This window comes from Amia ocellicauda, chromosome 4 (assembly GCF_036373705.1).
Source record: "Amia ocellicauda isolate fAmiCal2 chromosome 4, fAmiCal2.hap1, whole genome shotgun sequence".
Lineage (NCBI taxonomy): Eukaryota > Metazoa > Chordata > Actinopteri > Amiiformes > Amiidae > Amia > Amia ocellicauda.
This window is the reverse complement of record NC_089853.1, coordinates 44,604,315-44,632,048: the sequence shown is the minus strand read 5'-3', so window position 1 is coordinate 44,632,048 and position 27,734 is coordinate 44,604,315. Positions and strand designations below refer to the sequence as shown.

The window sequence follows — 27,734 nt, the reverse complement described above, 5'->3', positions numbered from 1 at the left end:
ATTTATTTGTTTATTTTGCTGAGCTTTTTCTCAACTTTTAGCTCCTTCTGCTGTTGACGGATCAGTACCCCTCAGCTTTGTTTTACCCTGCCATTGGGAATATGTAAACTCACTTGGGGTTGATTGAATTCCCCCACAAAAGGCATTCAAATTCAAATGGTGCAATGACAGGCCTCTTTGCCTAACAATGTTTTGTGGTATAAAAAACATTCACAAGGAGGAGACGCTTTGGCAGAGTACAGTTCCCCTTTACACAAGGCAATATCCGTGCAGCAACGGTCCCTGTAGCCCTGATCCTAAGCTTCTTCTCCTTCGATCGTCCCTCCCATTATAGAGGGGAACATACAGAGTGTGTGCTCAAAACCACGGCTCACGACAACTGATTAGCTACTCATCTTAAGGATGGTCTTCCGAGCAGCTCACACAAAGGGATTAAAGGGTGGGATTGTACAAATGATTATTATCGCCTTGCTTTCCTGAGGCTTGTCATAGTAAACCAAGCACCACCCCCCCCAAAAAAAAAGTATTGTCCCATTTTCCCCACAGTACTTCCATTTCTGTGGTGTAGATAGCTGCCTTTTGAAAAACCTGCATGATTTACAAGGCCAAGCAATTTAACACTCATATTGTTGTTTCTCCTCCTTATAGTGTTTCGTGTTTTGTAATAAGGATTGTCATGTTTATCTTGCAGGGTTCCAAAAATATATCTATATCGATCTATCAATATATCTATGAATCAATCAACCTATCTACAATATCTATATTCACCAGACCTTTCTTAACACCGTTAAAACGCTATCTGAGACAGGCGTGTCTGCTGCTTTCTGCGATAACGGCCTCAGAGCTCGGCTGATAGAATCCGTAAACGCCAGGTGGTGTTCCATCTTAGGAGTGGTTTTCATCAACGATCGCAATGACAGCCAAACATAGCCACCTCCAGGAAATAAGTAGTATTGACTAAAGGAGTCAATAAATACAGGACTGTTTGTCAGACAATTTGTCTGTCTGAAGTATCTGTAAACACATTAATCTGATTATATTTATTGACTACTGCGTGTTTTGCCAAAAAAAAAAAAAAAGCTTCACTCTTAGCACAGAAAATTGGTTATTAATTAAAATCAACCAATATGATATTAATTGTTTATTTTCTTAGTCATAACTGTCTCAGGGGTTTTAAAATAAAGTAATGCAAATCGATGCAAAACAGTCATTAGATTTTCTAATTTGCACAAAGGCAAGCTAGTGTTACACTCACGCACAAAGCCCATTGCAGGAGCACCGGACTCCTTGGCAGTAGAGCAGCATGTTGGCAACCCATGACGCTTGGCTCACGATGCACTGGCTCTTTCATCTATGGCCCTAGCATAACCTTGAAACTTGGCGATCCCAGTTGAGTCCGAGCTCCCAGGCTTCACTAGGAGCTGGGAATGCTGGTGTTTATTTGTTTCGTGCCTAATTTGCTTATTGTAAAATAAATATCACCATTGACCTTTGATGTTCTCTTGTAGTGCAACCCCTTCTCAGGGCTAGGGAGAGGATGGCAACTCCATCTCCGACTCCCTGCTAATATGAATACTTTACTACTTCTTTCTCAAGTTGCATTCTGCAAAGCCCTATTTTGGCAGCCACTGATGTTATGTTTCCAAGACTGCAGGGCTCCTATGACATGGAGTTAATCTTAAATATGGGATAGAGGCAGTCAGTTACAATAAACTTTAATACCTTGGATATTGCAGTGGCCTCCGGTGTGACCTTCGAATGCAGACACCAGCCCCTCCGTGGCTGCATTTCAATTGCATCATTTAAACTGCAGAACTGGGAAAGGGGATAGTTTGTTTACAGCTGAAGAGGAAAAATAAACTCCTTCAAAGGATGGACACTTAAAAGCAGCAAGTAGTTCTGATGGTTGCTGAATAACAGGGAATAATGTCATTGTCCTGACTAGGAAAGTAACGTTTTTTTGTTTTTGTTTTTTAAAATGTGGAGGCATAAATAAGTTGCCAAACTGCTCTTCTGCCACTGAATGAAACGTAAACTAACACTGTGACAAATCTCATGATCCCTCAAGACCCTGAACCGTGTTGTAGGGCCCAGCACTGCAGCCAACCCGCTGAATAGGCATTTAGACAAGACCTCTCAATCAATGCTGGTCTGACTACTTCTCATCAATACATGGCTCTGAATCTGTGCTACCAGTCAGGCAAGGCCAAGTCCCATTGACAGAGCACATACACAGATCTTGCAATGGGGTAAGATAGCTTTGGCAAGAGAAAAAAACTAAACCTTTACTGAGACGATGTTGTGGCAGCTAAATCGCATTAGTAAAACTCCTGCTAATTTCACTGCCACTATTACATTCCTGTTGAAATTAATGAATTCCAAGCTCTGCTTTTGTACTGTCTTCAGTGTCACCGTCGCATATTATAAATTAAGGTCTGGTGGTAATAACAGATTCTATTCGGGAAGGGGTCGGGGTGATTGAGTGTAATTCCCAGCTTAGTTTAAATAAATGACCACTCTCAGAAAAAAGGCTGCGCTGATGCCACAAAGCAACACACGTCACTCTCAGGGCTTTCCGTAAGCAGTCAAACTCACAATGTGGTCTGCCTCGGTTTTAACAAGCACCGCGAGGTCCATCTGTATCAGCTGGTCTTTAAATATCAGCGAGTGACGGTGGCAGTGTGGAAATGGAGCAGCCCTGTTCACTCCGGGGTGGTACGGCACCTCGGGGAGCTGACAGACAGAGAGAAAACGAGAAGTTGACATGGAAACAGAGAGAGTGTGAAAGTTTTGTGGCACTGCAGGCTCTTCATGTGATTCGAATCTCAAAAGGCCGAAAAAAAAAACAAAAAAACAAAAAAAACATTTTTACAGAGCCCTCATTAGGGTGAAGAGTGACAGGGAATACCCAGAGGGCTACTCCAAAACTCACACTAACACAATCCATGACTCCTGCCTCTTCAACTTGCATCTTGGAGGAATGGGAGACTAATTTTACTGTGCACAGAGAAGGTACTCTTTAACACACTTTCTCCACTGTTGTTCATTATGCCTTACAGCTGATTTATTTAATTCCCATTAGTTATATATTTAAAGTATATAATAAAATCTCATTTCCATATACCTAATTCTAGTACGTGACTCAAATATAATGAGCAACACCAGACTTGGAAAACATTATACATACATTTAGTCAATACATGCATTACATATAACACTATTTTCCATTTATCGTTGTTAGTGAAATTCGATATATATCGCTTCCTTTAGGGCAGGGGTTCCCAATGTCTGGTGATGGAGGGCCAATTTCCAGAGGTTGCATGGGATGGGGGGGGCCGCAGTAGAAAATTAACCACCAATGATAACTAAAAATGTCCCGAATCATACCTTTTTAATTCTTATTCATTTCTGTTAGGGAACATTTATTCAATTGTAATTGTTGTTTTATTATTTCCCCCCAAATTACATGTGCATTTTGAAACAGAAAATGTTCATAAAGTGTAAAAATATAGTAACGGTTCAGAAAAGGGGGGGTTGAAGGTTTGCTTTGGGGGGCCGCACCAAACATCCTCGAGGGATGCATTTGGCCCCCGGGCCACACTTTGGGAACCCCTGCTTTAGGGAAATACTGCCCATCTCTTAGGAATGTACAAAAATAACATTAATATAAATAAAAAACTAGTTGTATAGGCTCAGTTTTTCAATTATAGTGTGTTCAAATGCAAGGTAGAAACATTGAGTCACACTGAGTTTGGTTTGCTGGAGAGCGAGTCTCTCACTGTATAGTTCTTTTGGCAGGAATACCAGTGACAGTCATTGAAAGTCAAAATTCATACAATGTAATGATAATTTTAGGCCACTCAGCTCTCATTAAATGTGAATTCCTTCACCCTTCGAAATGTTTTGTCGCCGTTAAATGCACTGTGACTAGAATGTGAGACAATACTTTCTCACAAGATTGGTTCCAGATCAGAGTGGCGTTTCATTAAAATATCCGGACAATGCGGGATCAGTTTCTTTAAAGGTACCTTTAGTGTAAAACAAGTAAAATAAGAGGTGTCAATCAGCGGGGAATTGAAAACTGTCGTCTGTATATTTTAGTAGACCTGTCGGCCTGCGTTTAGGTTATCTCCCAGTCTCTCTCTCTATCTGACTACATGGCAGTCTGTAAGTGTATCTCTACTCATTTTTGTAAAAAGCGTCCTGTGCGGCTTTATTTTTAGGTCTGGCACTGGTTACGGTTCTATTTCTTGTCTGAACTGGTTTCTATTTGAAATATGAACATTTGTACGAAAAATATATACTACAAATTTGAAACATCATTAATCCTGGGTACATCTTATAAAGACAAACAAGCAGTGAGTCAGTACAGCCGTTTCACTTTACATATGCAGTACATCCCCTCACCACCAAATAATTGTATTTTGCAAACTGATTATATATTGCTGAAGTGCTGCACGAAAGCCAGATGAGAATAAAGATGTTTAGTCTTCAGGATCCCTGAAAATGTAAGAACCAAAAAACACTGAAAAGTATGATAGTGGTAATATAAAGAATTTTCAAAATTTGTACTTAAATTTACTGAAATTAAATGCAGCAATTATTTACAATTTTTTAAAAGTGCGCTAACATCTTCAGTATTTTGTTCAGAAAGCATACAAAAATAGTGAAGGTAATAATAATTTAATAAATAACATCTTTAATAATCAGTCACTTATCATTGTATCAATAATATAATAAAACAAAACAAAAACAAACTAAAAAAAACTGCTTTTAGAGACATAATCAGGAGATGCAGGGAGGAAAAATCCCTTGAGACTTTAGGTATCCATGGTTTCATCACTAGACCTTAATCATTTTTATTCTCTTTCCTTTAGTTGCTGCTAAATAGCATTGGAATGGCATAGCCTCAAAACGGAGTCTAATAGCCAGGTACTTCAGTCGAATATTGCTCATTTGCTGGAATAAGATGCATCCCTAAGGACATGATTCTTGCAGGGAATCCGGCTCTGTGTGTTTATCGCTCTGCACAATGCTTTTCGACTATGCTGAAATGAAACCTGTGTTTGGGCATTAATGAAGCTTGTCCTTGTTATCTCCTTATGCCCTTTTCTCTTTTTCAAAATCTGAAGTACCTTTCTACGGATGCAAAAGGCACAGAGGTTTTAGAGCTGAAATGAGGCTAGCTCACATCTGACTCGGGTTCCTAGTTGATTCGTTTTTGATGAGGTTAAACTAGGCAGAATTACAAATAAGTTCAGAATCAATTATTAAAAACAAACAAAAAAAAAACTTGTTTTCCCCTAAAACAGTTATGTTTGTCAGCCTTGTATGTACACAGTTAATTACTATTGAAGCCAGATTCACAGGAATTCTTTACTTCATTCTGAGGAGTTATTTATGCAGAAAGATGAGACAGGAAGACATAATAGATGGCACTAGAAGGAGGCACGCTGACTTTTCAAGCAATCTGCAGCTTTTACTTTGCAAAATGCAATAAAACTGCAACCCTGACAAATCTGTAGAGTGTGAAACCCATCAACTCATTTTAGACAGTTATTTTTATACCCTCCTCTGACTATCCCGCTTATGCAATCGAAAAAGAGGACCGACAACTTCTGCCCTTTTTGCGGCAATCGCTTAGACATTTGTTAACAAAGGCCTTGGCCTGTCACTCTGAGTTACTCATGCTGTGCTGTCCTTGACGTACACTTGTACTTCTCCCTCTCTGCGTGTTTCGTACAACGCCGCACGCTGACATAATCCTGTTGGGTTTGTTCTGCGTGGATCTCAGTGCTGTGGTGATGGCGGGGGGAAGGAGGGTAAAATAAAAAACATGGCCGGCCTCATGGGGTACAGATTGGCCAGCCTCCACGTGAACAATTACCCTGCACTTTCTCTTCATGATGTGATGAAAAGGGATGAAAAGTTTGGCTGGGAGGGTAGCCTGACACAAGAAACGACATCTGCTGCTGCTGTATAATAAAGTCATTAGGCAGGTGCTGAGCACAAAAAAAAAGAAAAAAGAACAAAAATCCATCTCTGCTTGAAGCTATGTAAATCTGAATTACCAACAGAAACATTCCAGACAGCGTCTCTGCCCTGACGCCGCTGAGAGCGAAATCGGCAGAAATAAGGGTGCAACTCTTACAGCGCGCCACTCTACGAGAGGAATGTTCTTTTTTTTCTGCTCTCTCTCTCTCTTTTTTTTTAATCTCAGTATCCATTGGCAACGAGTGAGAAAGGGAGCCAGTGTGGTCTGCTTTGTTGAAGCAGCAGTGAAAGCTGGGCTCTAGCTTGGAGACTGACCTAGGGGTCAAGTCACTTTACCTCCTTCTGCCTCAGTCTCAACTCAGCTGTGAATCTGGGTAAAAGCAACAAGACCCCCCACTGGTGACAAGATGTTTCAACTCAGCTATGTAACATTAAGGAAAGAGAGAGAGAAACTCTTACAACTGTGAAATTCACCGTCTCCTCGATGAACATGTGGCTTTAGAGCAGCTGTTTGTGCTTCGAAAATTATAGCTTTAGCTTCAGGGTACAAATATTGCAGGCTCATTCTTAACCAAAACACATGAAATCTGAGCTGGTAATAATAATACTAATGATTGGCTGATGCCTTTGTCCAATGCCACTAACATTAAAGAACATTAAAACAACTATTCACAGCTTTCACACCTATGTCCAAAAGCCTCCTCTGTTCAGTTTTTGGATTCAGCTCTTTCTCCTCACTCCTAACCCCGAACAGACCACTCGGAGGTGACACCCGATGCAGTGAATCCCTCTCATTTCTGCCCACCTTCGCCGGTGTCGGAAGAGACCGGCAGAGATGTGCTGTACTTTGATATTTTATTACAACCCTGCCTCATTTGTAGACTGCTTAATCAGCACTTCTCTTTGGTCTGTGCTGTCAAACACAATCATGTTCCATGGATGCAACAAACTGACAGCAACCCATCAATAAGACCCTGCTTGAGTATAGAGGCTTTTTTAATGATCCGCCAAAATAAAAGCCTTTATTCTGCAATTTCGCAACTGAGGTCTCTGAACTAAACTAATTACTGCGGCTTCTGCTCACTTCAATAGACAACATGTAAAATATGAATAAAACCATAAAGCTGAGCTAGTTACTTTGTTTTCTCCGGTTCTCTTTCTTCACTTCAGGCAAGGAGAAAAGTCTAATAAAAACACAGTTGTAATGGACTGGCACTATAATGAAGTCGGTAAAGACCATGAACCATAAATGACCATGAAGTCACATGAGTTAAGGAGAGGCATTTAATGACAATCAACAACCTCCTCTGGTGTAACTGAAAGAGTTTGAAGTCACAGGTGGTGGTGCTCAGCTAGACAAATCTGTCTCCGGACACAACAAGGACACCATCTATGAACACAAGCATACAGTCTGGACCCAACAGTCTTACTAAAGCATAGCCATCTACTAATATACTGAATACTGTATATTGCAATAAAAGGGTCCTTGTACAAGCTATGTCGAGGGAAAAACACTGATGTTGCCAAGATGTATCTACAATACCTCCCCTTAGATTAAGCATTCGACATACGTCCCACTGGCTATAATTTCTGCACATTTCCATGATTATGCTCGGCTTGGCAAAATTTACAGCTATCCTAATATCCCACTTCTCATCATTCCTGATGTAAAGCAGGACCATTGCTTCCCTATTACCATTTACCATCAGGCATGGACCCCTCACCCCCTAGAAAATTCTCCTTGATAAGTAGCTCTTAGTCAAATGAACCACAATCTGTCTCCAACCAACAATGTGCCTATTTATTTATGAGTATTTGATGTGTCTGCAACGAAGCTATTTATATCTGCTCATTCCGCTTGCAAACCGCCAAAGAAGGACACGGCAAGGATCTATGTTTAAGTGTGTTACTCTTGAATATATGTGTCACGTTCTTGTTATTTTAATTATTACATTCACTTAAAGCAAATAAGCTTCACTATTAAGTGACTTTTAACTACAGAATCGAAGAGACTGGTTTATGACCCTGCAGTAAATGCTACATAGTGCTACATAAATAAATACATTGAGTAGGTACATCTATAAGAGAAAACAGCAGTAAAATACAACAAAGTTCTGCGTGTATTTATTAACGAGCCTTTGAACTATACTCTGATGCGAACATGTAGGCTGGAGCTTAGGCAATGTTTTACCAAGTACAGTGTACTAATAGCTCATTAGCCGTTTGACACTGTGATTGTTTATGAATGGGGCATGTTGTAAATAATACTATGAAGGGAAACACACTTAATTTAATTAGCAGACATATAAAAAGAGATTGGTTTTAAAAAATGAAATAGATACTGCATAGTGTTTTATTGGCCTTGCTCTGGTCAGTAGAGAGTACTGGTGATTGCCTTAATTGCACGTTTTTTGTTGGTAGAAGGAGTTCTACTTCTTTTACAATGCTTAGTCAATTTTAAAGTGTGCTGTCTAGGATCACAATGAGAAATGTTCAAAGTTATTAAAATACACCATCTGTTTTTGGCTTTAGTGCAATCTATAGATTGGCTATCTGATACAAGTAGACTGGATTGGTTTGTGAGGTGGGAGGGATCCATGTGAATACATATCCTTACTTTCATACTTTTTTAAAACAAATAAAGGTAAGACTGATGTACTGCTTTAAAAAATGTCTACTGTGCTCAATTGTATTGAAAAAAAAAAAATAGTACTGAAGATAAAACCTAGCCGTAAATCAAACGGCTCGAGCCCATGCAATATTAAGGTACGAAACAGAAGCTGATTACAAGAACAGCCACACATCTAATAGGGGATGTTACAGGAAAGAGTGAGCGCCTCTGATTCAATGTTTTCCCCCCTGGCATTAATAGGCGTTGTACTACTGGTTCGTCCCGCTCCTTGAGGCCTTGTTTTCTGCAGTGATGGGCTGCCTTTTCTTAGTCCTTGAAAGATTGATGAATCCATTATTTATGGTACCGGGCAATAAATCTGTGAGTTGAGCCCAAAGTGAGCACTTCGCGCTACTTGGCTTCTTACATTACACTGTTATTCATCATGTTTAATCATTCATTTAGCACTGCTTTCTGCGGCAGGAGTTTGGGGGCTCTTACAAGCATGCAAGCTATTGATTTCCTCCACTGTACCCTTTCAAAACCTGGCGGAGGGATTTGCGGGTGGTTAATCACAGGCGACATCCTGGAAGAGGGCAGCAGACCTTTGGAAATGTCAACAAGCTGATAAAGCGCATTATGATAAATTGAGATGAAATGCCAGCGGAGAAATGAAATTATGATAAATGGAGGATTAGTGTGGGACTACCCTGGACCACAGGATATAAAACAGGTGCCTCTTTTCATTTCTCCACATAGGATGACAATTGAGGTTGAGGCGGATGTACTGCTTTTTATTTATACCTTGATTTAATTTAATTTTTTTAAGAGCTTTCCAGGAGCCTTCCAGCCAAAGCATCCAGCAGGAAATTTCTAAATCAAGCCTGGCAAAAAAGATATTTCACAGACAGTGTCTTTTAAATGGTTACATCCCTTCTGTTGACATACCCCAATCTGACATAATGTTTCCATGACAATTCAAATTTGAGAAGTCTGTAAGCAGGCACTGACTCCATTCTACCATGAAAGATAAGAGGCAAAGGTGAGGACTGGAGAATTGGAGAATTTGGAATCCGTTCAGCGCAGACTTGCAAGTGTCAGAATGTTTTATTGTTAACACATCAACTGAAATTACCCGAACGTTTCTGTCTGTACCTTGAATTGTGTGTGTGGGGTGCTGGTGTTTTTTTAAAACATCTTCATTTTGCCTATTTAACCACAGTTGAAATTGTTTTTTAATACAACCAAAAGTATATGCAGATAAACAAATCAAACTCCTTCTCATACTCACTATAGCCAATACATAAAAACACAAAATGAGGGTTCATAAGAAAAAAGCCAGTCTAAAGGATTTTTGTTTTTGTTTTAATGGATCAGATTCAATCCCAAATATAGCCATTTAAATGGTTTCTGGTGTAATTGTGTGATTGATTTTATTTTTTAAATAGGTTACGGTCTTTGTTTTTGCCTTCATGGCTTTATCGTCTATTTCAGACAGATGTACAATGCAATATGTGCCGTATCTCACATAGCAGGAAGAAAAACAGACCATTCCAACACAGCGCTCGAAAAATGCAAGGTAGAACACTTACACTGACGCCACACTGACACCGTATATATCATCAGATTAATTACGTTCATTTACATCTCCTTTGGTTCTCACCAGAAAAAAGCCCAAAAGGATGACTCAGCTCGAACGGACCTTCTTACTGCTGAATCGCCTTGACTCGGAAGAATGCTGCGTGGGGCTTGGCTAGTGATGCAGGCATATCACATATATATTTTATAAATCTGATCACAAAGCAGATTGTGTTGAGGAAAGCGTGCCCTAGGGTCTGAAGTCAGCCAGACTCTTTTATCAGGGCCACCCCCCCCCCTCTCTAATCCCTCTCTTGCCCTTTATGACCAGATTAGGAGGTTCAGTGCCAAGACTTCCTTCAAGAACATGGATTAAAAGAATATGAAAAAGGATGCAGAATAAAGCAGAAGGAATTAGACTTGGTAAAATGTTCATTTTCCAAACTAAATGTATGTATGTATGTATGTATGCATGTGTTTATTTAACAGAACTACTGTTTGTATTAAATTATTTACTGCTCTGGTTGTTTCTCTTTTTCCCAAAGCAGCTCCATCCATATATTTGTTTTGTTTACTTTGTTTTATTGTCCTTTTACTCTATCCTGAAGTTAATATTAAGAAGACTCTGCAAAACATATTTCAAAGTCCTTTTAATGTGCTCAATCCAGGACACATTTAGCTGTCTCTTATACCTTTGAGAAGGTGACCTCAGGGAACATAAATTCAGAGATCCACGTTTTCAATTTCATTCAAGATTAAAATGGTGAAAAAGGTTCCTTCGCTGCTCTGAAGAGTCCCTTGGCCTTAATTATATCATAAGGTTAACTTACACCTACCTAAAAAGTGGTACTCACACAAATATGTAGAGACAGGAGTAAAGTGCACACCATCTCCAGTAGAGAAAATAGCACCTTGCTTGGGATTAGACTAGCAGTGCGACAGAGAAAGACAGAGAAAGGTGAATGTGGAGACACTGTGAGCTGGAGCTCTTGTTTATTCGTTGAGTGTTGCCTGTTGACCCAAAGGACTGGAGAGAAATCCCAATGGGTCAGTAAGAGCCATACACTCAGTTCCACGGGTAATTAATTATTCCTCCTCGATACATCTTTACAGCATGTCTTGTATTTTTCTACTGAAGGAAGAAGATTGTGATCTTGCAAGGTGGCCACCTCCTGTCACAGGCTTAACACCCTATATTAGGATGTCAAGACAGGTTTTCAGGTAAGAGGTGCTACCAAATAAAACCTCTGGCTAATTGCCTGAATTGTAACGACCTCAGGCTGCAAATGCCATCACCAACAGATTCAGTCTTTCTTCTCTGGCGCTGAGCTATTGATATTGTATCCCTTTTCAGATACCTAGCAGGCTTTTAATGACTGCGCCAATTAATAATGCATCGTTGGATCTCCTCTGACTAATTCTAATTGCTGTAATTTGTGTCTCCCAGCAGAGCTAGGGCTTTATGTGTAATCTATACCAGTGACTTGAAATTAGCTGATTGCACGCACACACAGAAACAATTGCGCTCACACACACACACACACACACACACACATGCACCCACACCCACCTTTACACAAACCATCATGCACCCATAAACCTCAGATAGACAAAGAGTAATTCAAGTCCGCAGGCAATGGAAACAAATTTGGAAAACAAACTCCAGAGGAAGGAAGCTCCTGGGTATAACACAGTTGGAGTTCCTTGTTTTATCTGAGCCACCCGGGCGCCAAGAAACCAGATACACCCCACAGAACAACCCACAGCCACCAGTTCCACATGGGGGGCTCTTGTCACAAATCACGTGACTAGTTGTCCCCACTCCCGGACACTATGACATCATCCTCAGGGCCGAGCAGCCTCCTTCTCAAGGTGGGTTAACCATACCCCCCGTCTCTCAAGAAAAAAAGCAGACCACAGGACTTCCAATCTGGCTTCCAAGTACCGCAGAAGAAGGTAATTTATTTATAATGCACTCTCTCTTTAAGACAATACAAGAAATAAAATATATTCATTACTGTTAAAAAAAAACTCCTACACACGATAGATTACTGAAACTTAATCTCTTCTCCAGGGGGATTAAGTTGTTTTTCTTCTGCTTTTGTTACAGGTTCTTCTTTTGTTTAATCATCTCTTGAAGATACCAATGAAGAAACGAAAGAAGACAAGGCATTTCTCACTGCTCCTGGGCTGCCTGGTGTGAAATCACTCTGTTAGCAAAGCACAATTCCCACTTGCACTCAGTTTTACATACTGTCTTCACTAGGAGGAAAATGGAGCATAATCTAGGGTTGAGCTCTGGCACCAGGGCCAAGGACTGTCAATCCCAAAATACAGTATACAAAGATTCATGGAGAGACTGTGAGGTAGGGGCCCCGCCATCTCTGCCAGTTTTAATAACGGATTGAGTCATGGTAAGAAGTGTTTACTACTTAGGCCACTTTGCTTCAAACAACAGGAACACAGAGAGTCTAACCTCTCGTTTGTCCATAAAAACAAGCCCAGTTGCTAAAGCCATGGCACGCTGCTCTGCTCATATCAATGGGCATGGGAAGGGAGGTACAATTAGCAGGAATACAATATTTCTTTGCGGTTAACAACATATCAGTCATCATCTGTCCTCCAGGCGCCTGCTAATAAAGCTCTGAAATTGTGCGCAGGTTTAAGCAATCCCTGGTGAGCCATTCCTCAAACAGTGCCCTTCGTTTCAGGCCCAAAACACTCCATAAATCTGCAGGCACCTCCCATTAACAACACGCTTCCTCACGGCGCCCCCGCGATGCCGACTGTCATAAATCCAGGCCCTCTGCTCTCCTGAAACATCACCCCTGCTACACGGTTACCTCATCAAGGCTGCCTGTCATTACTTCACAGCAGACGGGCGGGCAGGCTCATTTCTCTCAGCCCCCCTATGCTGATGAAGCAAATGTGGGACACAAAACAAATAGGTGTGCTGGGAGGCTCTGCTGGGGAGGGATGTAAAAGATGCTAAATCATTGATATTTCAGGACAGTTTGTTTATAAATGAGAGCTGCCGCCGAAGAAAGCCACAGAAAAATGATCAATTCTCTACGGCCCAAACTAAAGTACGTTGCACCGTGGATATTATCTTACAGGACCATCGGTCAAATACGTCTTAAAAAAAAAAAGAAGAAAAATATTAAGGTCTTTAAGTCAAATCATAGTGTTTTGTAGTCTTCAGCATTCTTTGTGGCATCACTTCAAACTCACAGGCAGCACTATAGTATCAAATGGAAAGGTTTCTTATTTGTTTCTTATTGACATGATGCTAAATTAAATGGCTGTAAATGCTTTGATGAAGGCAGAACCAGGTAAGTTTAATTTTGTTCATCACCTCTTGCAGTGATTTGAAAGAAAGAAAAAACTGCACTTGGAAAGAATGTTTTAATTCTGATCATTTTAATAGTCTTGTCATGACTTCTGGCCCCTTTCTTTTTAAAGGTTTCTTTGAAGCTGTCCCTGTTCTCCTCTTCAACATGAAAGGCATCGAGCGGTTGAGAAACTCATTAGAGAAAATGTAAAGCAGTTGTCCTAGAAGTGTCCGGCTTTATTAACTCCTCGCAATGGTCTACACTTTATTCAATGTATTATACGACTCAGTCGTTTACATAAAAAAATCTAGCAAAAACGGAAGGGACAGCTGTAGATTTTCTCTTACTCTGCTACACACCTGTTTTCAAATTGCATATCGCACAGTTTACACTGAGCGTGTTGACTGAGCACCAGCAACATGACCACAGGAGCTCATACACACACAGACCTCATACTCGAGTCCACAACAGTGCAATAATCCTCGGCTGTCCTTTATAGCTGATTTTCTAGGTCAACAGCACTTTCTTTATGTGTTCTGTGCTTTGTTAAACAACAACCGGGGAGAAACGGCAGTTACTCAACAAATACAGTCATAAAGATTTTTCTGAGATGTTTAGTTTTTTCTCCAGACCTGAAATGACACTCACAGATCTAGAGCCATCAACCTCAGTACAAAACACAGAGCATTTTCATATCAGATTGTGTTACAGTGTTGGGCACAGTGATGTTTTCCTTCTGGATCTGATGAGAAAGTGAGCACTGAAATCCACATGACTTTCTGCCATGCAACACACTTTTAAGTTGCCATGTCACTGCACTTAACCATCCTATCGGGCTCTCCTGGGATCGGCAAACTGCTGCCTGCAAGCTATAGTTGTTTTTTAATGTTAGCATAAGACCCTTCTAATAAAGGGTAGTAAAAACCTGTGGAGTGTTAATGTGAGTATGTAAGTGGTTGTGTGCTAAAAGAATGTACTGGCTCTTCTATAATGGTTATTCTTTGCACTGGCTATTTCAGTCCATTTAACTTAAATTTAAAAGTGCATAACTTCTAAAACATAAAAGCTCCCGTGTATTCAATTATATTAAATAGAGCGCACTCCAAATTATGCCATTTCCCCCCAATAGTTGACATTCCTAGCTTGACGTCACTGTCCTGCCAACAGCGCATTGATTCTTGAGCAGGACCGTTCCTGGAGCTGAGATCCCTAATCGTTGTGCAATCGTTCTCCAGTGCTCTCACGCATCCAGCACAAACTCAATACTTCAAACAATTCTGTGCATCTGGAAGGGCTACAGGTAAGCCTTAGGGCAGTTGGCATCAATACAGATAAACCAGAAATGCTGTTGAGTAACTGAGAGCTGAACAACTCTGACAAAACACTTAGTGCACTTGTCTGGTGATAAGATGTGTTTCTGTTGCCAGCAATGTGTGTAGTGGTCACATGTATTGCATTAAAACACACACAAACAAAAAGCGCACTCTTTAATTGTAAAAAAGTTTTGCCACTAGGGTTTATATTTGGAGTTTGAAGAAAATGACTGAAACATCTTGAGCTGCTTTTACAGTTACATCAGGAGGGACGCACCATTCCTTGCATATGATAGTAAAAACGAATTGTAGGATCAGAAGTTCAAACCCCCAGACTTCGGCTGTAACTTAACAATCACTCTGCCTCCTATTTTTGGATTACATCAGCCAACTCTAAATCTCGTGGAGTTATGCTCCTCTCGCAGGAAGCCCGGCACCGTGGACTGTTTAATGCATTTCTTTATGATATAATGAACTGGATTTAATGCATGCTGACAAAGGAAAGATTTTATTTGTACTCGACTGTTGTCAAATAAATTAAATGAAGCTGAACGTGTTGGCAGCCTCTCCACAAAAGCACCTGAATTTAAACAAATTACGGCGTCAAAAAAAAAGGGTTGCACAGGACAGGGCTCATCAGGTCATTCTAGGAAGCCATTGTATTCTCATTTTCGTTTCCTGGTTATTGGAAGAGACGTGTTTGCGAATGGTACTGTTAAGCATGCGGACATCGAAAAAATTTATAATTCTCACTGTAAATGTGAATTTATGATTAAATTGACTGGTTATATTTCTTAAAATGCATATTCATGTGGAATAAACAAATTCTTCTATGATTCAAGGTTAAAACAAAAGACATATAGCTGTGGGGACGAAGACATTTGCCATCTCCCTGCTCATTAGAAAAAGCTGCAAGGTAACCAGGTTCTGAACTTGCATACCAACAACACATCAGCTGGTTCCCAAACCCTGGGCTCAAACCCCTGGGCTACTCTGCCTCCCAGTGCCTCCATCTGTTGCCCCCTGACACCCCCTGCTCCTGCCACACGACTACATTCACATCAGACAGAGCACAGAAGAACAAAGCGTAAGACATCAAATTAAATTGAAGATTTCTGCTATTTTTCTCTCTCCAGTCAACCAGTGCTGGTGTAGAAATTGCTGCAGACTCCACAAGCACGTTCATTTATATATTTATTTACTTTGAATGGTTTGCTTTGCACGGCAGGAATGCTTGTGAGTAAAAAATATATTTTAATGACAGTTCTCTCCGTAGCGTGGTGTATTCAGAATGTGTAAATAACTCATTGGTGGCACAGAACAAAGGAACCCAGGACTCCACAGCTCCTCGAACAAACAAATAGCTTAAGTCCCCCGGCTCCCTCTCCCTCTCCAGCCCCCCAGCTTTGACAGGCAGGCTGTCGGTGTACAGGCTTCTAAGAGTGTGGACCTAATCCTCTGCTTTAAAAACCTGAAGAGCTCCCATTATCTTTCAAATGGTAGCTAAATTAAATGACCACAATAGATGTGCCCAATAGCAATAGATTTTTGTCCTTCAGTCTTAAACTTCAAGCACTGTGGATTCATTTCAGGAATCATCTACTGGTTATGGTTTGTTTGGAGGGTTTTTTCCCTCTCAATGCAGAGATTATATATATTTAGGGATTGAGGACAATGACTTCTTGAACCGAAGGTCACACCAGAGATGACACAGGACATTAGAGAGTGAAATTGACAGGTCGGGTCAGGGAGGCCTGGAGGAGGAGCTCCCGAGAGATTCGCAGTAGTCAGATTGCCAGAGTGTGAGGATCAGAGAGTGAGTGTTGAGTAGGGAGATAACTAGGGGTTTAGGTTAATCGAAACAACATGAATCTTCAGACTGGTACTGACTTTACATACCAGAAGGAATATTTTGGAATGGAACTTCACTTAAATAGTAGTTAAAAGATACCTATATTCTATAAGACTGCCTGTATAGGATATTTACTTTGTTTAAAACATTGAAAGGCAGAACTTAAACGTAAGGAAGGGTTAAGAAAAAAAGGCATTCTTTTGACTTCATCTGGGGAATTATGGCATATTTCGAAACAGTTTTTAGCCCACACTGAACTAAAACAAAACAAAACACCACAACCACCATACTGCATTTCCAGGGCAAAGTGTGTAGGATGGCTTCAGTCAAGATTGCTATAAATACTGACTAGAGTATTTACCCATTCTCTGTGGTATCAGATAGCCGTGCATTACCTGAAAAAGGATGCTCTCTCTCAGCGAAAGGTTCTCCATAATTATGCCATGGACTGGCCACGAGCCAATCAGAGATGAACCAGAAAAGAAAGGCTCCTTCGCTGGCGAGACACAAGTTAGAAACGGGATGAAACGAAAAAATCACTCATTGTAGCCGAGTGTGCGAGGTGAGCTCTCCCCTCTGAAAAACCACAAACAGTGTCAAGGTCAGTGCTGATGCGTGACTCAAACAATTCAAATGAAGCCCACATTAGCTTTCTGTCAAAACAAGCCTGCCAGCTGTGTGGGCTCGACTTATACAATCCTCCCTCAGAAGCCTGTAGTTTCAAAATGGCAAAAATCACCACGAGGTGAATGCCAGTGTCTGTCGCGCTAACAGGACGACATTCAAAAGACTTCTTGCCCTGGTGTATGTCCACTACCTGCCAATTTAAATGCAGCTACAAATACCCCAAAATAAGCTTAAGTGCACAAAAATCCCTGGAGCCCAACCTTCTTCCATGAAATTTGTACAGATGCTTTGAGAAAACCAACAGCAAACAGCTTTGAAACAATCTCCACACAAAGTTAGAATTAACATTCACTTAAAAGGATCAGATTTTATTTTTGTCTTGCTTAATTTAAGAAACAAAATGTAAAACAGGCATCGTCTACGTCACGTAACTTCAATCTGATGCCTGTTTATAACAGTGTCTTTCTTGCTTGACATAAGTATTTAATAAAATGCCACTTGATAAAGATTTAATGGATATGAATAATGAAATCTGCCTCCAGCGAGATTGTCATCGGCAAAAGTAAAAAATGGAAATAAGACAGCGACCAAGTTTGTAGGTCATCTGAATTCCATTAAAGCAGGATTATCATAGGCTAATACTAAAGAACTATCAATCTTAATATCGATCCTGACAGAGCCTCCTCACAGCCCTAGCCACGGCATCAGCAGTTCGGGACCGTCTGCCTGCAGAATTGATATATCACTTTGTTTTCATAAGCTTCACTTTATTTCCATTTCCTTATGATAACGGAGACAGGAATTGCATGGCAGTAGTTGGTTATCTTTTTAATTGAACATTTGTTTTTTTTAGGAAATACAACACTCAGACAACTTCAAGCCTCATTTATTTTAATTTTAATACCAAATAGAATATTATTTTGTCAAAGGATACAAATGTTAATAGCTGTGTATCTAACCATCTATACATCTTAAGATAAAAACTGAATAAAGATGGCTTAATTCTGATGGTTAAATAGGTAATCATTTAAACAAATCTATATCTTACCTACTTTTTAATAGATTTAAAAACTGTTACTGACAACATTTCAAATTGGTTTCATTAGCACAGTTTGTGATAGTGGCTGCCCTGTAATTCAAAGGTTTTTGTAAGGTATGTCTTCAGAGGAAAGACGTTCTTCTTCCTTGACTACTGAAACGTCACCATCCATTCTATTCTATTCTATCCATAAGCTATTCCAGACCTTAATCAAAAGACAGGTTTTCCATTTTGATCACTGGTGTCAACCAACTTGGAAGCATGACCCAGAAAAGTAAGAATCCTGTTTTTAATTGGGACTTGGCTGCACAGCTCGCCAAGGGTAGGAAAGGTCAATCTGTCTGGCTTTTAAAAGCTGAACCTTGTCCATCTTTTCACTAACTGCACAATTATCTCTGACTTGGCTATGATTTAAACAGCCTAGCCAAACAAAGGTGCTTCATTTTACCTACGCTGATTATAATTATGTTATTGCATCCACTGAATTAAGCAACTAATGTCCTTTGCGAATGGCATCAAAACCTGGTCAGTTAATGTGACAATAATACAGAAACAGCAAACAACACAAAGATGTGTGTGTGGAATAACAAGAAATAACAAATACATTATAAATAAATAAATAAATAAATAAATAAACATGTGACATAATTGAAAAAGTCAAAATGTTAAAATGGCAATGGGATATACAGTACAAGAACAACAAACCACAAAGGAAGCTACTGAATGCATCCCAAGAGATTACAAATGAACAAGATGGCACAGAAGATGAAATACAAAGCTTTGCTGGCGTGAACTGGAAAAGAGATGTACATCGAGACAAGTGGAAACATCATGGGGAGGCCTCCATTCAACACAAGATCGTCTGATGAAGATCATAAGTACTTTTAGAAGTTATTTTCATAATTTACTGACACATTTGTCTGAGAAAATTATCATCTAAGCTAATAAATGAAATATCTTCATGTACAACCAATGAAATGCTACAGCTCAATGCTGAGATAAATCCTTTATGAAACATGCTGAAATATCTGCACATAACTATATAACAAATTCACCAAATAAATTAAAAAGCATGCCCATGTTGAAATATAAACCGAATCAAATCTGGGTTTCCCGCATGGTCACAAAGAGCAATCAGGTAAGGATTATCTACACAAGAACACGGATGGAAAGAGATTTCCAACCGAAAGCCGTTATGCAACCCTGACGGAAGCATTTGCATTTCTCAACTAGTTTCCACTAGCAGAAGCAATCGCAGTGCCCTGCTACATCTGTTAGCTTGACCTAATACATGCCACTGCACATAAATTAAATAAAAATATATAACTGAGTGAGAAAATGTAATTTGTGTTCTTCTATCCTGTTATTGTGCAAAACCCCAAAGGATAAAACGCAGAGCTATGGAGCTTGGCCTTGTTTTGATGCATTCAGAACATTTTGAATGCTTTTTCACTTTCAAGCTGAGATATAGATAGATAGATAGATAGAGATGATAGAGAGATACATAGATAGATAAATACATAGATATAGATATATAAGACAAAACCAAACAAATACCAATATTTGTAGGGGTCATTACTGGCACCTCAGAACCCTGAAAAACTTTTTCTAAAACTACAAAACTAGGCGCATACACAGCCATTTCTGATCCGGTCAGTGGTGTTGCGTTTACACTGCCATTTCATCAGGATCAACTTTCAGCCACCACAGGGGTCCTCACATGCGCACTAGCACGCAAGTCCAATCTTCACTATATGCATTCATTAAATAAGTCCTTTATAACACTATATCAAAAACTTTCGTTTTATCTAATTGTGAATGATTCCAACAAGTAAAACCATCACACTTGCGTATTTTAAATTAATCTAAGCATTTTAAATAAATATACAAACATTTTTTGATAACATAAAATAATTGATAATTTAAATAAACAGCCAAAGCTTTTTAAATTAAAATACAATTATTATATGTTATTCTAACATAAAGTAACAAGCCATTTAGTGTTAATTTTAAGTATTTTATTTATAATATGCTGCAGGTCTGCCACCTGCCTTTAAACACCACAGATGCACTAGCTTGTAAGTACAAAATTAATGATATGTATATATTAAAATAGTCTTTTAGAACACAGAGCTGTATCGAAAACTGTCTTTATCTTGTTACGAATAATTATAACAAGTAAAACCCATGCACTTGCATATTTTTTCACAACCGAAGCATTGAAAATGAAAATACAATTATATATTTTTGCTAACATAAAATAACAAGCCATTTTGTATTAGTTTTAACAATACTTTATTTATAAGCACTGATGTGAAGGCTGTTTGTCTGCCCCTGTCTCTAAAACACACACCGCCGCAGTGCATGCCAAAACTTGAGCCGGTTGAGCGTTTACACTGCCAGGATCAACTGCTACCGGTGCATTTGATCTGGATCTGTACCATCTCCCTCAGAGGTACATTTAATCTGATCGCCGCGCGTTTACACTGCCATTTCTGACCCTGATCAAATGCTACCGATGCATTTGATCTGGATCAGAAATGGCAGTGTAAATATGCCTAATGACTTGCTTTGAGGGCTCAGAACCCATTTAGACATAAGCATTTAGTTCTCGATTGTGTTAACTGCTTTGTGACTAATTAATAACTACAAATTAATTACCTTCAGTCTATCATGTTATGCAGTGCCTAGAGGAACACAACTGGTGATATTTCATTACAGGGTAGATGAAAAAAAATTAAAAGACACTTTCAAAATATGAACTAAAGCTGTGGAAGCTTTGATTAAGTGACGGGATTACTCATCGTACACCAGTTATTAGGAACTACGCAGCACAATGCAGCTCATTTCCTTAATGCTGCTATTAGCTGTAACATTGCCGTTGTCTGAGGGGAAGAAGAATTAGCCAGATTTGTGGCAATTGTCGATCAGGAACTAATCTTCTTAATCTTCATTTATTGCTTGCTATGCTGGTACTACATGCTGTGCAAATGAACTCTTTAATCATGATATTTAAAACTGAAACTGAAGAAGAAGAATAAATAATTAATGGTGGGTAGAAACTGTGTTCTGTGTTCATTTAACAAATGCAGCCAGATCCTGGGTCAAAGTGCTAGTTAAGACAGCAGTAATAACTTGTCCAGGACCGCAGCCTATTGCCACCGCCAAAGGAGTTAACTGCAGCATGATATAATATGTTTTTTTACAAAGTCCCATGCAGCTATTCCTGGAGTTGTGCCAGACTAACTTCTTCGCACCTCGGTCTGCCTTCATATCCTATTTCATGGTTCATTCAGACCACAGATTAGCAGAGTTCAGTAGGCCGGTTCTTCACATGGTTTCATTCTAGTGGGAATAACAAAAACTAAAGGTGAGCCAGAAAATTGCAAGGGTACTCTCTTTTTTTTTATTATTACATTTAAGGGTGATCAGTCTTTTCTTCTTTGCTTTCGAAAGTCTTCTTAAAGCAGCAATCAATAGATACTATAAATTATAAGACTACTGGACAGTGAGCAATCTGCTGTCATTCAGTCATAACTTCTGCTTTGGATTGTTTAATACCTAACAAAACTGACAGATAACAAATATAACTGAAACATTTTCCATCCCTGAAAATCTAAGAAATCATGAATTTCAATTGCAAGTCATGAAACTAACAGTACTTAATGCTATACTAGTAATGTAATAGCTGTTAATCACTGTTATAATCAAATTAAAGAAATTACCTTACCGGTATGAAGTTCTGTAGATAACATCGGCTGTTACTGACAACCCCAGCTTTGCTGGAAACTCAATTCTGAACTGGATCCTTTCAGCAGCTATTTCAGGTGTAATTCTTGCAGACGTTTGCTTAAGAAAATAACACGTATATCCCTGACAGGCACCATGTCAATCTTACAGAAAGATTTCAAATGATTTTTAAGCTACTGAACACTGACTTATTTCTAAAGGCAGCTTTCAAATGAATAGAAGAAGTCATAAAAATGACCAAGAACTCCGTCTGTAGAATTTTCATATATATATATATTTCCCCTACATATGAAATCATTAGACCACAGCTCCAGAGCTTGGCCACATAAATGGCTCTTTAATTAGCTGGGGCAATGATGTGCCCTGGCAGTGCCAAGCAGCAGTTGAGGTTTTCCTGTCATGTGACTTATGAAAACACAAACCAAGACAGGCCAGGGAGTCCACCCCAAGCAGCCCGTCTCGCCAGATGGCTCTGCCCTTCAGATCACACTTGCAGGTTGCCAGATAGTCTGTCAGCTAACTTGTCATTTGTCCACATGGACACAGTAGGGTGAAAAATATACCAGAGATTAGGTAAGTGTGTTTCACAGGGCAAGGCATCTATGGTACTTGTTAAAGCCTTCCTTCACTAATAGAGACAGATCATATCATAACTGGAAGACATAGAGCAGAAGAGCAAAATAAAAGCAAAGTAAAAACAAGAGGAGGCCATTCGTACCCATGTCACATGTTTGGGGTGTCAGTAGCTCATAGATCCCAGAACTTAATCAGCCGTTTTCTATTAGGATTGTAGTGAATCAACTCCACAACATTAATAATAAGGAAAATAAATAAATAACTGTAATCCACAGGGATGCTATTTAATGTGTTGTTTTGTAAAATAAAGGAAAGTTGTAAGTTTTTAAGGAAAGCAATCATAAAAAAGTCAGTTATTATTACTTATTTTTTCCCCTCAGCTCAGATCTCCACAGTAGATTTGTTCTAGCCATGGTTACCAAAGTAAGAAACAAAATATTAATATATGATATATCCACATGAAAAGCTCAGTTCCTTAATAAGAACATTACCTAATATAATCCCTTTAACAACAACAACAACAACAACATTAACAACTAATCTTGGGGAAAAAGCTGACTCAGTTTGTTCTTACTATAAGCATTTAAATTATCTTCAAGTGAAACTCCAGTTGACGAGCCATTGCTTCTCGCCAGGTTTCTCACCCCAGGTATTTATGGGATGAATCTTCAAAGCAGGAAGGTGTACCTCCTACCCTACAACAGCCCACAATCCCCTGCTAGTGGAAGCTGTGGCAGACAATTGGCAGCCATGTGGCTTGGCAGGGCCATACTGGGTTTTTGGGGCTTCCTAAACAGGCACATGGCCTAATATTGACATAGACTGGTCTCTCCTGCTGTCAAGCCATTTTCTGAGCACCAAGTGGAAAAATCAATTAGACTTGCTTACCATTAACTGTTTTCAGTTCTATTTTTTAAGGCTGCTGGTGGTGGACAGGCTGGAAAAACTATAGATCAAAAACAAGATGTCACTGATGTCTATGCAATAACAAACTTATTACAAAGACAGCAAAGAGAAAGTACTCATATACTGGACTTGGAAAGTAAAAGTGATTATGTATGCAATCTGATTTTTACTGTGCAAAATATAATGTATTTTCAAATTAATTTGTATTAATAAAGAAAAGGATTTTGTAGTTCCCACCCAACTATTATCTCTCTCTCTCTTTCTCTCTCTCTCTCATATATATATATATATATATATATATATATATATATATATATATATATATATTCCTAAATATTTTACAGTTGTTCAGCCACATTTGTAATATGGAATTAGGCAGAACTAGGCAGTTTGGTAACCACTTAATTAAAATATACCAGTCAATGTTTCCTTTCAAGGAAAGGTCTAGCAGAGGAAGGAATGTTTTCACCATAATTAATACAGCGAACAATTGTTAGCAGAAAAAATGGCACTGGTGTGAAGGTTTTCTAGCTACGTCCAACTTCCTGTCATTTTCAGTTTCCTTTTTTAAACCACTGCCTAGCGCTGGGTAGAATGGGTTGGAACCTTACCCAGCTCCACTTCGTACGGAGGAAGTCAGCTGGGCCTCCACCTTTTCACAGGCGTGTGAACAATACCCAAGAAGCTCGATCTACAGCAGGGCCTCCCTGAGCCAAGCACAACAAAAACCACAGCACTATCAGACGCCCATATGCCCCAGAAACACTCCCCGGCATCACTAACCACACACAAAAAACATTTTGTTTTTTAAGATCAGGTTCGATCAACAAAGAGGGAAGATGAGACCATACTTAATTGAAGGCAATATTTATACAGTTTGGTTGCATATTGAATGTTTACTCCATGATATTAGTTGTAGACAAGACAATCTCCTTAGGCACGATATGTAAGCCTGGACAAAACAGGAGTGTAGAGGTTGGTGATTCAGATGATATAGTATATAACGCACTCTTCACCAAGAACATAGTCAAGTCTTTCTACTGTATTAGTTAGGACCTAAGAAGACCGAATTAGTCTGAGATGAATATACAGATGTGGATAGTTTTAGTGTTAGGGTTAGAGATAGATTTAACGATAACGATAGATCTAACGAGAGATTTAACGATAATTATTCTCACATGCATCTGTGTACATTGTAGGAGTTACTGACAACCACCCAACCAGTCTACTGAGTATTTTTGTATCTGTGTTCTGGGAGTTGTGGAAACAAAGTAAATGTGTACTTAAGTGTCATTCCCATTTGATGCATGAACAACCACGTATTATTCAGAACATTATTGTTGAGGTTTTTTGTTTTTTTTTAGCATTAATGCCTTTGGATAATATTAGTTTATAACTGTGAAATAACAGCTGGTGCTGTATGTTATCAAGTCCCAGTGCTAAAATAGTCTTAACATAAGGATTGAATTTTCAATTTCTCTCTCTTCAGTAATTTTCTCTGAAACATAGCAGGTTGTGCTTTGCCAAAGGCATCTGCAACAGAAATAACAGAGTGGGGGGGTAAGGGCTGATGTTACACTATGAAACTCTCCTGTATTTTTAATGTGAAGATTTTGATTTCAACAGAATGATTTCACTTCTTTCTCTGAGAGGCTAAAACAGCACCCTGCTTCTCACATCGTCAGCATGACTGGGATGAGCATCTTAAAAACGTTTTTATAGCTCCTTAAAGCACAAAGTGTCCTTTCAGTTTAAACAAGTGGGTCTATAAAAACAGGTTGGCAGCAGTTAAATGCAAGTGCACATAAAATGGAATTAGAACTACTTACATTGATTCACTGATTTCTGTCCATTATTGGCACAATGAAAACAAGATTGAATGCACCAGAATGTTATTAATGGTTTTCATATCAGAATATTTAAGATGCATTGATTAAATCTACTTTCTTCCATTGTCAAATCAAATTGTATTCCTGTGCCCTTGAAAAACACATTTTGCTATATTATCATCTGTTGAAAAAAAGCGAACAATTTCACAGCAATTTAAAGCAGTTTCAGTAACGGTACTGTTAAACAACAACTGTTTGTCATACATTTAATTATGGCAAATTGGTGTTCAACAGCTACAAACATATGCCTACATCTGTTGATAACTGTGAATTCCGAGTTTGTGAAATAAACCGTTTTCCATTAGTCTTGCCCTGTTTGGCAGGGGTCGGATTGTGCGTCTTAATTCTGGCTCCATGGAAAGCAGTTTAGGTTTTGACATTTTCACAGTTTGTAAGACAACGAAGAACACAGTTCGAGTAATTGTGGCAGGCGTGCTGTCAAAGGCAGACGTTACAGGAAAGCTGGTGAGCATTATCATTCACACTGTGCCTCTGTGAGTCTGAGCATTTGGCAGAGAAAGAGGTAGAGAGAGAGGGAGAGAGAGTAGAGAGAGTAGTATAGCATCCGCCAACATATCCTCTCCACTTCAATTCTCAGGAGAGGCAGAACAATAATGCACAGTGTCCTTTAATCTTTCAGCAGGGCAAAAAGGTGTTGACATTTATGAGAAGAATAAAAAGCAGCTGTGCTCTGTATTCTCAATTGGTGGCTCTGTATTTTCTAGAACTGGCACTGCCGATACCAACTAAAACCCATCCACAACGTACACTGAAAAACAATACCCCACCTGCAGTACAAAAACAATGTCAGCCGAAACCGACGTCTCCTATGCTGTACTGGAAATGGTTGCTTAGTGGAACGCCTTGCTCAATTAGTTGATATCATGTAGGTGGAGTCCTTTGATCAGAGAATTACTCGGGGGAGGTTGTAAGAGGGTGATTATCATAACACTGTTTGCCAGTCTTAATTACTTTTAATTTCCTGCATGTTTATGATTCAACACTTGTGTTCTCCAGATTTATTCATACCTCTGAATAAACAAGAACAAAAACAGCATTCGAAAAAAAGAAAGATTCACGAATTGGATTGTGTTTCTTGCTGAAAAAAGTAAATGTTTTATATTGTGATTTTATTCCAGAAAACAGAAGGGTTAACATTTATTCACACTCTTGTAGTAGTTCTTTGTAAATCCTCCCCTGGCATGGATCATGCTGACAAGATGCCTTCTGTTCGATGACAGTGCTGGGTTCTGATTTGTGACAAAGCTGGGTAGGTACATTATTAATACTAATTATTTTTTATTAAGAGACCAAACAATTAAGCAATGTGTCCAATAGGGTTCCCTGTGCAATGTATTTTATAGTGGATTTGTCTTTAAAACATACATGCATACACAGACACATACATTTAAAAAAAACATATTCATTTGTATTTCATGAATAAAACAAATCCATCATATATAAAGACAACCCCATATAATTATTTCATATAATAACACTCAAGGTAACATTACTGACTACATCGCGAGACCGATTTTGAAAGCAATCCTATAAGCAATTTACTGCCAGCCTTTATACTGCCTGCTGTCAATGAGCCAACCGAGTGAGCACAATGAAGGAGGCTGATGAGACCTGAGGGTAAGAGAGTGGCTAAAACCAGCAGCCCGGCTCTCCAAGGATTGACCCAGACATCATATTTCTAAATTTGTTTGGCAACATGAAGAGCCAACAAATATTGACTCCCTGGACCGTGAAATGGTCATTGTTACGAGGCACAGTCCAGGGTCACTGAGAATAAATGGAGACCTACGGCTGCCATCAGAGTCTGATCTGAAAGAGGCTTTTCTTTTTCTTTTTTTCCCTTCTCCAGATGCAATACCCAGCGGACCACATCGGATAAGACTGTGTTGGAAAAACGCTGCGATCACACTGAAGTGAGCTGATGGGTTACCACTGGAATTTCTTGATGAACTGAATGCTGATACTTTTGGACGTCTGCCCTGTCCCCAGGCTTATTTCTCTCTACAGTCTCTCAAACACCATTTTGTGATATTTTATTTTGATAAATTAACTTCAGGGGTAAAATATTTTCCTTCAACTTAATCCATGTGAAAATGTTAAATTCAGTTAATTGTTAAAAACATGACAGATCAGCCAAAGCATAACATACCTGTTTCGAAAGGAAGGCTAAACTCTGCGGTCCTCTTTTTGTTTTCAGTTCACAGTGGTCCAGATCTGAAAAGAATACATAAATATATATTATTAGA

General features: G+C 39.2%; 1 protein-coding gene across 4 annotated transcripts in view; it reads right to left on the bottom strand.

Moving 5' to 3' along the window:
* sulf2b (sulfatase 2b) overlaps positions 1 to 27,734 on the bottom strand; it is a 112,755-nt gene that overhangs the window by 41,728 nt on the left and 43,293 nt on the right. For all 4 annotated transcript variants that reach the window (XM_066702488.1, XM_066702489.1, XM_066702485.1 and 1 more), the window contains one exon: positions 27,638 to 27,702. The gene's annotated coding sequence lies outside the window, so the exon portion shown is untranslated. The remainder of the gene's footprint in view (positions 1 to 27,637; positions 27,703 to 27,734) is intronic.